General features: G+C 42.7%; 1 protein-coding gene across 8 annotated transcripts in view; it reads left to right on the top strand.

Annotated features, from left to right (window-relative positions):
- The window catches only part of ARB2A (ARB2 cotranscriptional regulator A), a 265,885-nt gene that overhangs the window by 205,562 nt on the left and 46,710 nt on the right, over positions 1-13,613 (top strand). The window contains exon 12 of one of the 8 annotated variants that reach the window (XR_010607838.1): positions 3,350-3,451. The exons of the other annotated variants lie outside the window; for them this stretch is intronic. The gene's annotated coding sequence lies outside the window, so the exon portion shown is untranslated. The remainder of the gene's footprint in view (positions 1-3,349; positions 3,452-13,613) is intronic. 8 annotated transcript variants of the gene reach the window in all.

Genomic DNA, 13,613 nt, shown 5'->3' with positions numbered 1-13,613 from the left:
TATCGTTATGCCAGCGCACATTAAAACAAGTTTTTAGAACTGAATTTGTTTCAGCATCATTTTCAGGCCCCACTTAGACAAACTCGAGTTCGGGGTTTGGCTTTTTTAGCTTGTGTCTTCCCCTCAGTAAAGCTTCTTGAAGGTTCAGAACGTAATTAATATCTGGCAGGTTGTAGCCATGGTGTGCAGGGCAGGATTTGGCCGTGGCATACAAACTCCTCTTCTGCATGGCTGCAGAAAAAGTGCACTGTTAGGCTGTAATTAGTGTAACTAACAACTAATATGAAAGAGCAGGATAGAGGTCACCACAAGATTTCAAAGGTCTTAACAGGTTAAGGTTGGAGGGCAAGTCTATCCCCTCGCTTAATCTGTTGCCGTATCTTCTGAGATTTGTTGGAATCTTCAGTGACCTCTAACCTCGACGTGTTGCTCTGCCGTAATTTACCAGTCACATGCCATTTTCTTTATTTCGGTCCATTTGGACGGGCATGGGTCTTTGTGGTCGGCATCTCCCTTTTCCGTTCAGATATAAGCGTGCCCAGGTAAACACCTTGAAGACCGCAACTTAAACCACTTCAGATTCATCAGAAACGGGGTTTTTTTTCTATGGTTCATCATGTGGTTTGTAGATGACATTTGACACACTTCAGCTTCGCCATGTCTAAAGAATTGCATTTGTCTAAAGTAGCTTCAAATTGCAGTCTAGAAGCTAATACTGTAGCACTGACATCAATCTATACCTTAATCTTTATCAGAATTGCGCACATTTTAGGAGAAAAATATCAAACTCAGAACGTAAAATGCATAAATGATGTAAGAACTTACCTGCAAAATGAACAAATTTCTGAATTAATGACCGCTATTTAGTACATGCTATAAAGGTATCCAGAAATAGAAAATTTTGAGAGTTGTATTATATAGTATATAGGTGTTACACTCACCAGAAGATCCACAAAGAATCACATTTAAACAGAATTACTTGCATTCTATTACTAACATATCCAGGGCAACATTTTAGAAAACAACTGACAATTTTTATTTCTCAGGTTTAAAATCTAGCTATAATAAAAAACTGGGAATTGTACAACTGTTTTCAAAAGATACTAAATATCAGGCTTTTGTGAGTTGCTTTCGTAAACCTAACTGTCCAAGGATAGTTTTGTTTATATTTTTGTTTAACGTGAAAGCTCTTGTTGGCTAAGCGTGCAACTCAAGGGCAACTTATATTGGGGGAAAAATCAGCAGATATTCCTCCACTGTGTTCCAGTATGGGAAACAAATATTCATCAAGGAAACTCTCCTGTTCCTGAAGGTTTGAGGTTTTTTCCCCCTCAGATGCAGCATTACATCTTCCCATCGCTCCCAATGTACATAGGTGGGTTTCAATAGCGAAAGCAAAGTAGCATGAAGTAAGCCAAACCAAGCATGGGTTTAATTATCCTTTTAACCTATTAAAACACTTTAAAAGAGAGCAAGAGCCACCGAGAGGGAGTAAGAGCAGCCCAGTGGTAGATATAAAGTTCAACAGGGGAGGGGGGAAAAAAATCATACAAGGATATCACAAGCAACGACACTTGGATGGTATTTGGGAAATCTTTTTCTTTCAAGACTATCTTGCGATTAACTATGGGAGTAGCACATCAAAGCTGCACTGACTTCAAAGCTTAGAACCACTTACGGCTTCCAGCTATTACTAAAACCAACCACTTCACCCTGCCAGCGACTCATCTCTGCTGCCTCTTCGAGTTACACCCATTGACGTCGTGCCTTTAGATTCTGGGGAGAGGAAAAAAAACCAAAAAAATCGTAAATTAAATATAGCTGTTCACACCGAAGCAGTGTCAAAGTCGGGGGGAAAAAAAGCAAATGGAGGCATTAAGACATTAAAGATTTAGTGCGGTCTCATTTGGCCAACTCCAACGAAGCCGCCGGTTTTGGGGAGGTTTTCTCGCCGAGTGTTACTCCTGTGTAAAAGCCCCTGAATGAGGCAAACAAACCATTATTGAGGTCTCGGCATTACCTATAGCTTGGCACAAGCTTTGGGACTGCAGGGTGTCTTCATGTATGGAGCACATACCATGAAACCCATCTCTGTTCTGCAGTGACGATCCACATCCCCTGATCTGCAAAAATACCCATTCATGGACCTCAAAACACTTGTCAGTCTTGGGCAACAATCATAATTTATTGCTGCAATATTGTTGATTCTTTTGCATCAGCAGGAGAGCAAACTTTGCATATTTGATATTTTGGGAGTCCCTGAAACAACTCATTTGTAGAAGTGCAGTGCTCTGCTCCACTCTCTGAACTGATATAAAGAGGCTAAAATGTACCTAAATCATAATTTATTGCAGTATTAATATTGTTCAACTCTTAAAACTGTTACATTGTTATTTTCTGATTGGGAGTTTTATGCCTAGGGTTTTTAAAATGGTACATTAATCCCTGAATAAAATTTGTCTTGCAAATGACATGTTAATAGAAAGTTAGGAACAAGTGTGGGTCTTTGAGTGTGTTTTATATAACAGTTTATATGTTAGGTGCAGATCAATGACATGCTCTCTAGAGCTAAATGCCATTAATCCATTTACTGCCGCTCATTGCGATGAAGAGAAATTACCATTGGAAGAGTCGATCATACGTTAAGGGGAATTTCTCTGCTTCCTTGCATAGTCTTATATTTTGAAAATGCCTTTGCGAGTGTTTAAAGCCAAACTTTTTTTTTTTCCTTTATATTTTCCCTTTGCAAGGAAGGAGTTTGGGGGCTCTGGTCACTTGTCCTTGTGCAGCCACCACTGCCCCATTGAGGAGAGTCACATCCTCACCCCCATCCCACCCAAATTAGGTGCATCTGCGGCAAACGTATGGCAGATCTGCCGTATAGAAACATGGAGGCAGTTAATGGGCTGTTTTGTGTGGACTAGTGTTGCCAATGGGTGAAAATAAATGAATTATAGTGTAGCATAATCGGTTGGAAAAAAAAAAGGAGTATTGTCTTTTAAGGAGTTGATGTATGAAAACAGCATACAGGAACTTACTGTTAAATCTGTAATACGTATGGCTGGTGTATAATCTGTCTGAGCTTCCTGACTGGCCAATTACTCAATCAAAATGTCAGATTATTGGAAATAAATTGTTATTGTAGGTCAGGCGTGAAGGTGTGACTCCACCTATGCATGTATGCATTTCACTGTGTGATAGTTGTTTTTTCTTCTTAAAGAATGTATTTCTCTGAAATTAACTGTGCGAACTAGGAACAGCACAGTCATTTGAAGTTCACTGAAAATATAGGAGGACATTGCGTTTCCTGTCCTTATGTTAAACTTGGCTTATTGATTTTTTTGCACAGCTTGCTGCATGGAAATGTGATCTACAGCTATGGCAAGGCAGGCTAACCACGTGTGAATTTGTTAAGTACTGCTGGATTAGCAGGAATCGTTGGACTGTGCAAGTAAGGGGACTTGACTTCTGTGACTCTTTATTTATGACTTAATCAATTAAAATAACAGGTTTTTATTTTATTGGCTGTAAATAAATAAGCACAAATCATCTGCAGAAGCTATTGTTTCAAATGCTTCCTTGTTTTCACCATGTAAAGTTAGCTGTAGTACATATGTAGGCAGAGCTGGAATTGAAGTTGAGGATCAAATATGTAAAGATTCAACAAATGTAGTTAGCTAGTAGTTTAACGCAGAAAATTCAGAAAGGCACAGTGTGTTCCTTAGCTTGCAGGTTTTTTTCTAAACTTGCCATTACTTTTCTTTGTGTATTCTTCACCTGTTTAATCTTTTGCTCCCTTTGCGTTCAAAGATGCCAAGATTGTGGAAGCCACCGGCGCTGCAGCCTGCGTTTCAATGTAGTTACGGCTGTGTGGAAGGCGTTCTTCTGATGTGGGGCTGGCTTGCTCTGCTCTCTACTTTATTAAACCTCCTTAAACACCCCCATTATACCGTTCACCTTGCTTGGCTTCAAAGAGCTGCATAGAGAGGGCGAGCCACAACTCTGCCATCGTTCCTTAGAAATGCTAATTGCCCCATCCACCGTGTTTATAAAGTTATCATTTATTTGCTGTTGGATTGGAGGGACCGTTCTGCAGCTCCAGAATCAAAACAGTAAAATGTCCAAGACAAAGAGACAGAGGCTAAAGATATTTTGGGCGTTCACCTTTTAAAACATTTTCCTCCCTCACCAAAAAAAAAAAAAAAAAGAGAAAAATAACTAAATCAAGAAGTTGTTTCAGGAGACAGCAAAGTCGGCGCTGTTCCTGAAGAACCTCTTGAGTGCAGCCTCACTGAGCCGCTCATGAAAATGATGTGGGTGCATGCCTGGCTTATCAGTCAGTTTACTGGGGACTAATCTGCTCAAAATGTTTGGAATAAGCTAAAACCTGGCTTGCTCATCTAATGAAAAAGGTCAAAACAGAGAAGAAAGTGCCACTGGTTTGTGTTAGGTGACACTGTGCCCTGCTTGTCTAATTTGATTACACAGAGCCACTGGAGCCCCAGGCAAAGCTGATTTTAGCTATAATCAGCTTCTTAACCTTTTGAGAACTAACGTAAACACTACCTACCAGTGGTTAATTATGTTGCTCTGTTACATACAACAAAGTGCAAAGGTAAAAGTGTAGAACCGCGGTAACACGTGTTGTGACAAGATCACTCCAGGGGATTACAGCCCTCTGCATTGTATCTCTGCTCATTGATTCCTTTCTTAAAAATTAAAAATGGGCTATGAGCAGGGAGCATCAGTTTATCAGTTTCAGACAGCATTGCCCTGTCATGCCGCCGCCTCATCTCAAATTCCTCTTATGTACGGAAGGGGAGACCTAGGATGAGCTGGACTGCTGTCGTCCTGGATCTGTTATTTTTTAATTATTTCGGATTAACTTTGTTCTAGTTGTTTGTGATAAAGAGTGGATGTTCCCGTCCTCTACAATGAGCATTTTCCAGAATGTTTTATAAGCCGTTTGGCAGATGCACCATGTCCTTATGAAATGCCTGTCTCTAGGTGGGATAAATGGGATTAATTTTATCTTCAGATATTGCAGATACATATTAGGCAAGAACCAAAAAGCCGAGACACAAAAACTGGCTTTTTGCAGAACCCCCGTATCCTACTTTCCTGTGTGTTTTGGTTCATACAATCCCTCTAGTTTGCTAGGAAATTTGCATTTCCATGAACTTCAAGACTTTTAGGAGACTTCTAAGCCAATCAGCTTTCGGGGTATTTTAAATTTTCCTGACCCATGGTGTTTATGTAAGGAAGCCTCAATCTACTCATCTTAGATACTTGCTGCTCTTATACACTGGCTGCTTGGAGATAGCAAGTTGGCTCTGGATTTTCCACTCTGTAGAAAGCACGTTTATTTTACTCTTTCTGTGTCCCACTGTTTTTGTTAGCAGTGCCTTTTACCAGCATCGTTCTTCTCTGACAGTCTGCTCAGAAAAGCACCCATAATGGATTATAATTATGAGCAGCCTCGTGCTGCCCGTGTGCTTCACGGTATCTCAGGGGGCATCACGGAGCTGAACCACCAGGTCTCAGGACCTTCAGTGCCTTCTGATAGACTGGCAGGGATGTAGTTACACCAGAGAAATAGATGAGACCTTACTTAATTCAGGTGCTTATTTTGTCAACTGAGATTAACAAAGCCATAATGACTAGAGTTGGTAAAGCAGTAATACTAAAGAAAACACCACATCCACAAGAACAACAATAAATAATGACACAACACACAGACACACAAAAATCTCACTGGCACGTGATCCATTGCAGTTACATACAAGGTCAGAGTTGGTTTCCCTTCCTTGCAGGCAATAGTTGTAATGTTTGCCATACACATATTTGTCCATGGCAAGGTCATAGTGTGTTGAGATGGTTTTTGAGCATCAGAGAGGTGGCAGCCGACTGTGGTGGTGAGCAGACCCTCGAAGACTGGACAGAAACGAGAAATAGCTCATTAGCTTCTGAACCTGTTAGGGACTTGGTCTTCTCCTCCGGCTCCACGGAGCTGTACAGATCATGTGGCAAGAGGAAATGGCCTCAAGTTGTGCCAGGGGAAGTTTAGGTTGGATATTAGGAACAATTTCTTCCCCAAAGGGCTGTCGGGCATTGGAACAGGCTGCCCAGGGCAGTGGTGGAGTCACCATCCCTGGAGGGGTTTAAAAGATGTTTAGATGAGGTTCTTAGGGACATGGTTTAGTGCTAGAGTTAGATTAGGTTATGGTTGGACTAGATGATCCTGAGGGTCTCTTCCAACTGAAATGATTCTATGATTCTGTGTTTCCCACGGGAGGTGCACGGAGGAATTTCTGCAGGCAGAAAGATGACCTTCATCTGTTGGTGGCAAATAATGTTTTCTCAGGTTTCATGTGGAGTGCGTACTGCCTATATTACTGCCATGTAACGCTTTTTCCGAGCTACTCCAACCATCCCTGTCTCCTTGCTTTGATTAATAGAAGGAAAAAAAATTCAAGTATTTGTTGTGTATGTCACCATGGCATTGGTTGCATTTTGTGAACTGACAGAAAGCTTCATCTCTAGCAAAACTGGACATCATTCTTCTGAAGCAATGGACTATTTTTCTATGTCTTTTCCTCCACAAAAAAAAAGAAGCGGGATCAGATTCTCTCTTCTGGTCCGGCTGTCAGAGCTGGGAGAAAAAGACTGCTGAGCCAGGTCTGCAAAACCCATCAGTCTCCACACTAAGGACGAGATGTCCTCATGCCTCCTTATTTCCTCAATGCTTTGCAGTTACAGGGAGGTTTTGTGCGAAGTTTCTGCCATGTGAGTATCCACTTTGCTCCAGAATTATTATCTGGGGACTGTTTAGGTCGGGCTCATTGCTTAGTGTAGTACAAGGCAACAAACAGCAACAAGGCAACAGAATTAGAGCCGTGTCTTTGCCTTCAAGAAGGAAACTTTTGGGCCTCTTGCTCAGTAGTTAATTTAATTTCTGGAGCACATGGCACAAGCACAAGCGTTCAGCTGTGTCTTAATCACGGGAGCTGGAGTCAAGCGACAGTCACTTTTCCACCCCTTGAGAATAAATTGCTGCTCTTTGCAGCAGCAGATAGAGGGTAAGTCAACAAGGATGCGTCACTGCAGAAAAGACAAATCTTTTACTGAATTTTCTAAATAAGCCAATAGCTTGCAAAAATATTGGTGAGGCTTCAGCTGGGAGACTGAATGTCGATGGGCAGCACAGCCCCTGAAAGAGGAGATGTGACTGGAGAACCTGCAAAGAAAAGCAGCAAAAGTGATGAGAAGCCTAGAAAATGTGGCCTTCAGAGAAACGGTGGAAAAAAAAATATGAGAAGGCTGAACCTAAAAAAAGAGGACTGAAAGAAAGAACATGGTGGAAATCATCATTTGTGTGAAAGGCTGTCGCAAAGAAGAAAGGAACCGTCTGTTCTCCATGCGCCTGCTGAATAGTAGAAAAAGGGATAAAATTAAATCTCAGCAGGAAAAGCTTGGATTAGGCACTGAGGGAGACTTTCTAACGGTGTGGCTGGAGCGGGGACCGTGGGTCTCCACCGCTGGAGGAAATGGTGAGGCGCAGGTTCGTCAGAAATAATGTGGGTGTCGCAGGTCTTGCTGTGGGCCAGGGCGTGGACCTGGGGACATCGCTGTCACACCCGCCGGTCCATGACTGCACGGATAGGCGAAGGAAAAGCTAAGGGACTGAAAATCCAGAAGACACCAAGATTCTCAGGTTCATAGTTTTTAAGCTATTTTCATGATCTTGAAAACATGCTTTCTGTCTTTTTTAGGGATAACAATAAACTGTACAATACAGAAGCTTAAGCAGTGTGAGATTATAGAAATTTTTTTTAATATTTGCAAAGATAATACATGGGTGAAAGTTGGAGTTTTGGTCTCTGTTGGGTGTGTTGGGTGACATTATCTATTGATTTTGGCAGGATACAGGGGACTGACAGTTATTGATAACACTGTCCTCCCCAGTCTGATGTACAATAGCAAAAGAAAATCTGATAGGAAGTGTTAACCAGGAAGATATTATCTCTTGGCATTGTTTTTGGTGTCCATAATGCCCCCAGTCAAGGAGTAAAACAAATATTTCAAATTGCTGAGGTGGTCATTCACACGCAGGGAACAATAAATGAGCCGTAGTAAAGTGTTTATGAACAATCTGTTTACAAATTCATTGAATGCATACATACAGAAAACAGATTGAAATCTGGATTGCTTTGTGAATTTGCTAACCAGGAAAAAAAAATTAGCTAATGTAATATATAATAAATAAACGAGCCCTTTGTACAGCACAGTAAAATGCAGGAGGGTAAAAAGTGAAATCTGCCTTTTATTCATGTTAGTTCCAGAACATCCTCAGGCAAGTGATTTGCAATAAGTGAAATTAATAAAATAAATTGTGCTGATCAATTTGTTCCTGGTATTGCAGCTTGTAAATAATTCTTTGCTGAGTACACTACTACCTTTAACAGCAATTGTGTGGGCTGTGGCCAGCTTCATTTCCACTCTGTTCCCAGGAAAGAAAGGAGCAAAGTGCTCTTGCATTTGCTACATTTTCTGGAGATCCAGGGGATGGATTGGAATAATGATATGGCTGGGGGGAAAAAATGCACAGTCCAGATCAAAACAGTACCCCAGGAACCTTTTATTTATTTTTTTTTTCCTTCCACGAGGTCAGATCCCCAAACTCCTGGGAGTTTGGGCAGTGGGGATGCTTTAGTAAATGTGCAGTGAGAAAACTGCCAGATTGAAGGTTTCTTAAGTGCTACTGTCCAAAATCACCAGCCATGCTTGAAACTAGTAATTCTTGACAGAACATGCAGTCTCAGTATGTGACTTTTAGCTGCAGGGGGCAGAGCATATGCTTTACTGCCAAAAAGTTGTTTGGGGTTTTTTTGCTGTGTTTGTGTCATAACCTCTTTTATGTTATGTTTTTATGTGTTAAGTTATTTTCCTATTTCAGTCTTCGTGGCATGCCATGAAAGCCCAACATAAATAACTGGGAAAAAAAATCCTGAAAGCCTGCAGATCATTTGAGAATTTCTGAATTTGTAATTGATTCTTTACATTATAGACCGATCCGATACTCGGTATCCGCAGTGGCATTTTCATTCACTCGAAAAGGGAGCTCTTTTTTTATGTAAGGTTATGTAAAAGAAAGCATTTTTACCCTTCGGGATTTGTGTGTGGTTGCTTTTTTTTATTTCAAAATATGCATCCCTCAGCCAGACACGTATGATTTAATGAATCAGTCCAGGAACTTCTGAGCATCCAGAGTCTCCATCACTCTCGGTCGCGCTGGGTCGTGAGGATCCTGAGCAGCATCTTGTGGAGTTCGACAGTCCTTTGCTGAAGCTTCATCAAAGTCACACAAAGGTCTTCAGCACACCTCTCTTTGCTTTTTTGGGGCTGTCCTGTGTAACTTGCCTTGGGAGCGGAGTACAAGCTTCACACGCAGCCACTCGAGCAAGGACAGCGGAAGTTTTGGTTGCTTTGAGTTTTGTTCTTGCCCAGACCTCAGCCTCTTACATTAAAAGTAGACAGTTAAAGGCACTGTAATAAACCTGAGGCAGTAAAACAGACCAATTTAAGGGATTTAATGCCCCAATGGAAAGGTTGATTGCATGCAGGCTGGCTTGCTGCAGGAGACTCTGTACAGTTGCTGCTCTGCTATGGGGCTACAGAACATATTAGCGTGAATCACATACCTTTTAAGTCATCCTATTTAGATGTCTTTTCTTGCCAATTTCAGTGGGGAAGGGGTTAAAACCCATTTGGCACAGCCAAATGGAAGAGTGGCCTTGTAGGATCTGGTGGGAAGAGGAACTGGTCCACCGAAGATGTAGCTGATTTATTAGAAGTGGCACTTGCTGTGGCTTGGTAGAGCCATTACTCAAATCTGTCCTTGCATATTCCAGATACGTTACTTTTTTCTATATGTTGTGCCTCATTGTCTCTTGATCTAATTCAATTTTAAGATCACGGACGGTGGTATTATGTATTGATAGCAGTACCTGTTGTTTGCATATGAAGACAGTAGGGTCATCTCAGGACATCAGCAAGTTGTCACACCAGCAGTGAGAAGTGCTCTCCACCGTGTACAGTATTGCAAATATCAGATGCTGACAACGATCTCCTTCTCATTATGGCTTCACAGTCAGTTGGTGGTGGTCTGTATTTTATTTACAGATACTGCAGTGAAGTGGTCACTTGCTGTCTTGCACTTCTTAATATAAATTTCTTACCCATCTAGCTGTGTGGGGAAAAAAAAAAAGAGCTTAAAAATTTTTCAGCTAACATTGGCAGGGCTCAGAAACAAGAACCCCCAAATTATTTTTTTAATCTCACGATTTTTAAGTAGTCGTCATCATGAACTTTCAGAAGCTGATGCAGGCAGAAATGCATTAGGCAGAGCTGGAGCCAGAGATAGAGCTCAGACTGCTTGGTCAGCCTGTGGATCTTCTCATCCAGGTCTACCCTGGGAGTCCTGAGCTTGCATGAGTAGGGGGACAGCACCATGCCTGTCCACGTTATGAAATGAGGCCAGTCTGCTTCACTGGATAATACTGGATAATAGACTGTTTCATGCAAACAGTAACTCACTAGCAATTACATTATGCAGCAAAACACTGAAGACAGATCTTACAAAAGCCATTCTAAATTTGTCTCTTTGTTGTGATAGACAAGATGAATATGCAAATAAATGAATGGTGTGAATATTTTGTACTCTGTCCCAGGAAATACTTAGAATTAAGAAACCGTGTCAGGGGCTCGAAGCGTGGCTCATGAGATGCAGAACATTTCACCTCTGTCTCCAGCAGCCAGCCTTCAACTTCTGTCTGGTTTTGGCAGAATTATATATGAAATGTCATAGAATCACGGCATGGTTTGGGTTGGCAGGGATGTTTAAAGCTCGTCCAGCACCACCCCTGCCATGAGCAGGGACATCTTCACCAGCTCAGGTTGCTCAGAGCCCCATCCAGCCTGGCCTGGGATGTCTCCAGGGATGGTTCATCCACCACCTCTCTGGCCAACCTGGGACAGGCTCTCACCACCCTCCGGGGGAAGAATTTCTTGCCTTCTATCTAATCTAAATCACCCCTCTTTCAGTTTAAAGCCATCATCCCTTCTCCTGTCACTATATGCCCTTGTAATAATTAGTATGAAATTAATGTTTCAATGGACAAGTGCCAGAGTTCACAACGCATCGTCTTGGCCATGAATAGATGTGGAGACAGACCGGTGGCCATTTAACCACCTCAGCTTCTGCCAGTCCCTTTGCCAACCTCCTCCTTACCGAATGCTATAGGGGGGTACACACGTTCCTGCAAGATGATAACCTTAAACTGCCAAAAAAAAAAAAAAAAAAGTGCATTTTCGCTAATGTGCTGAGTACGTTGATTTCTGCTAATCTCACGTGGGGGATGTAGTTCCAGCAGAGGGGCAGGACAAGCAGCAGAGAGCAGCAGCAATTCAAACCCCTGCAGCGGAATCTGCAGGAGGCTTCTCTGCTGGAGCCCTGGAATATGCTCCCCAGCCTGGAGCGGGTTTCAGAGCATGTGTAGACATATTGTCAGGGTACACAAAAAGGTTTGTACTGAGACTGCCTGTTCTGTGAGCACTTGGAGAACAAGGTATTTCAGTTCCTAGGATTGTGAACTGATGCTTAGTTGTTTACAGTACAGATGCAGCAGAATAACATTTCCAATGTTATCAACCTCTTTGATATTCACCAGTTTCTTTTTTTTTTTTTTGGTAGTTAGACTCATAACTGTCCACGGTTCGTAGTTTGTTTGTCTTTGTGTTTGTTTGTTTGTTTGTTTGAATGTAAAGGTGGTTGAAGACTTAAGGTTGTGCAGTCTGTAGTCATGGTCGTGATTATGGTCAATGGAGAACTTCTCCACCCTCCAGCTTCTTGTCCACAAGAGAGGTCTCTGCCTGGCTTATGAAATTGCCTGCTCTTGGTCCAAAAATTTTCTTATTTGGATTTAGTTTTATTTGCTGGTCACTCTCAAGATCTCAAGGTGCACTAGTAGATGAAAGCGCTGCCCGCTGTAGGCATTTGACAACAAACATGGAGCATTTATTTTTGTTAATGTCCTGCAGTAGGAGAAGAAGTCCTTTGGTTAGGTCAGGTCATAGAATCATAGAATGGTTTGGGTTGGCAGGGATATTTAAAGCTGCCCCAGTGCCACCCCTGCCATGAGCAGGGACATCTTGACCAGCTCAGGTTGCTCAGAGCCCCGTCCAGCCTGGCCTGGGATGTCTCCAGGGATGGTTCATCCAACACCTCTCTGGCCAACCTGGGACAGGCTCTCACCACCCTCAGGGCCAACAATTTCTCTCTCATGTCCAGCCTGAATCTCCCTCCTTTAGTTTAAAACCATCGCCCCTTCTCCTGTCACAACAGGCCCTGCTGAAAACTCTGGGCCTGTTACAACAGGTCATCTAGATACACAGCAGAGCTGAGGTTCACCGTCCTCTTGCCATCTACAGCTTCTTGGTAGACCTGATCTGCTTGCTCTGTTTAAACGTCTCAAACTGAATGATCAATAATAACAAACATCAAGGTTTAACCAGACTGCAGAGCCCCATCAGGACAGCAGAACCAGAGGTGTGGGATCGGCACTCAACAGGGCACATCGGGGTGGGACAGGTAGTAGCAGGGGTCCAGGTCTGCAGGTCTGGTCCCCAGTACTTTTCCAGGGGGATGTGAGGTTGTTGGTGACACAGGGCTTTCGAGTGTCACACCCCACTGGAAAGCTTCAATCCGTGGGGTGCGCAGAGGTGACATTAACCCAGCTCTGTGCATGTGAGGACTTTGTAAGAGGGTTTTGGTCCTGCAGCTGTACCTCGGTGGTGGATGTTGTGTTAAATGCTGCAAGGTACTGTGTCTCTTTTACTTAATTGCATGTTCCAGGCATCTCAGCATGCCTCATCCCTTGGTTATTCCTGCTCTGGGTAATTTTTCCACATGGGCCAGGTTGGTCTGTGGGAACTGGTGGGTGGGACATCACCAAGAAGATGATTGTGACTTGAAAAAAAAAAAAAAAGCAGAAACATTCAAGTGGTCCATTGGTATGGACCTTTCTCCTTAAAGCTGTCTGCCCACTGCTGTCATCTCAGGTGAATCCCAGCTGTAATGTAAAAACCACAAAAAAACAAACCTTCTTGAAAGGTCAGAAGGAAATCCAGTCCATCCAAGGGGACGCATCTTAAGCTGTTACAATATTGACTCATGGAAATGCGAGACTGGAAGGGGCCTCAGGTGGCGGATCCCTCTGCCAGGCTCCAGAATGATAAAGCTGCAGCTTCGCTGATAGGTGCTGGTTCATACATAGGTCTGTATAGAGGCTCTGTCTGTATGAGTGTGGTCCGATGGAGACACCTGGGTGGTGCAGCAGCTTCCATATGTCTGTACAGTCTTCTGGGGATAGTGATCACACACTCATCTCTGGTGTCTCCTCAAAGTAGTCCCTTTCATTTATATTTTCCGAATAGGCTCATGTAGAGTTTCCCCAAGGCAAAGAGAGGCCTTGCACTAACTCAAAGCTCACAAGAGCAAACAACAACCCCATGGCACCCGCAGCAGACAACAGTTTGGACAGATTACACTCAGC

The sequence above is a fragment of the Caloenas nicobarica genome, chromosome Z (assembly GCF_036013445.1).
Source record: "Caloenas nicobarica isolate bCalNic1 chromosome Z, bCalNic1.hap1, whole genome shotgun sequence".
Classification (NCBI taxonomy): domain Eukaryota; kingdom Metazoa; phylum Chordata; class Aves; order Columbiformes; family Columbidae; genus Caloenas; species Caloenas nicobarica.
This window is presented reverse-complemented; position numbering and strand designations above follow the sequence as displayed.